Below are 1,542 nucleotides of genomic sequence, written 5' to 3' on the forward strand. Positions count from 1 at the left end.
GACTGCCGGCAGGGGATGCATAAAAAAACACAGCTATACCATATTCTTGGGTTCAGTGATTACTGAAGTTTTATCCAGTCATACGAAAGTGCTTTATTACGTTTGTAAAAAACTGGAATCAGGAGCATCACACAAATCCCCACCGCTGGACTATGCATGAGCAATAGATTCAGTTCAGTTGAGTGGAATCAGGTCGCAGACTGTAAAGGAAATGGTAATTACGTCTATACCTCTTCTTGTTCGGAGTATTTTAAAATTTTGCGGTGAGCTTGGCACAAATACTGCTGCTGTTTGAAGTACACCTTGAAAGCTCCTTTAGTGGCAAAAAAAGCTATCCCACCCAAGATTGTCCTTTGTAGGTTTGAATTAACACTGCTGAACATCAATTTACCAACTATAGTGGCAATTGTAGGAAAGAGGAGAGCACCACATAAAATGCGAGTAGCGAAGACATGATCAGAAAGAGGGTTGGCTTCAGCGGGTATGCGAGGAACAGGACATCCAATGCCTGGAAATATACTGTTCAAAATCTGTAATTTATTTGAGTATTTCCGCCACAATCTTAGTACATAATCCTCCCAACGAATCATCTTTCCCAAGATCAACATCACTGGTATTGTAGGCAGACCGATCAAAAGGAATAACGGATTAGCTCTTTCCATGACATCAATACCTTCTTTATGACCTACAACCTGCATCACAGTCACTGCCCCATATGTGACAGCTGTCCAGTATATGGATCCTACCATTATTCCAGCTGCAGCAAAAGGACAAGCCTTGGATATTAACCGGTCTTCAAGATCCAAGACATAAACTACTGGCCCCAACTTTGGAAATACTATTAAATATTCTGCATTGCACTGAGGGCATGCAACGCGGGCAGTACTGTTTCCTCTCTGTTTTTCATCCACCCAAGGTTGTAGGCAGGCCTGGTTAACCCATTTAGTAGATCCTCTGCACCTGCAAGGTCTCACCCACTCTGCTGTCCGGTCATCTTCATCAGTAGCAAAACATACCCAGCAACTTCTATCTGTGGCAGGGAGACGCTGGTGGTCTGGTCCAACATGGCCCAGTCTCGCCGAGGCTCCGGTGGAGGCCAGCTGGGGGCACGCACTTCACTGCCCACTACAGGCCTCTGCGTAGCCTTCCTGGTCCTTACACCCTCGCAGCCAACAGGTCCCGGGAAATGGCACCCCGGTTGACGTCCTCCCGCCTGGTCTCAGCTTCCTGAAGACGTTACAAAGGCTGCTATCACCTACTGCCTCGGAGAGCAGTGGCCCCCGCAAAGGGCTCTGGCTTCGCCTGCTCCTTCTGTGAGGTATAGCAGAGACCAACCTGTTTATTACGTAAATCTCAATACATTTATCATATATGTTCCAGTCCCCAAGATTTTGTTTTGTATACTTTCCAGAAACAAAATTACATTCAAGCCTAAAACATTTGGCGCATGACTTAGTGTTCATTATATTTTAATAATAACATGTGCCAAACTCATTGTTATAAAAATAAATGCCTGAACATTTCTCCACCACCCAGGATGCC

The 1,542-nt window shown here is 45.3% G+C and overlaps 1 pseudogene; it reads right to left on the reverse strand.

Annotated features, from left to right (window-relative positions):
* Window positions 1–224: 224 nt before the first annotated feature.
* LOC147708251 (E3 ubiquitin-protein ligase MARCHF5 pseudogene) lies at window positions 225–1,066 on the reverse strand (annotated as a pseudogene).
* Window positions 1,067–1,542: the final 476 nt, after the last annotated feature.

Source organism: Lissotriton vulgaris, chromosome 6, assembly GCF_964263255.1.
Source record: "Lissotriton vulgaris chromosome 6, aLisVul1.2, whole genome shotgun sequence".
Classification (NCBI taxonomy): domain Eukaryota; kingdom Metazoa; phylum Chordata; class Amphibia; order Caudata; family Salamandridae; genus Lissotriton; species Lissotriton vulgaris.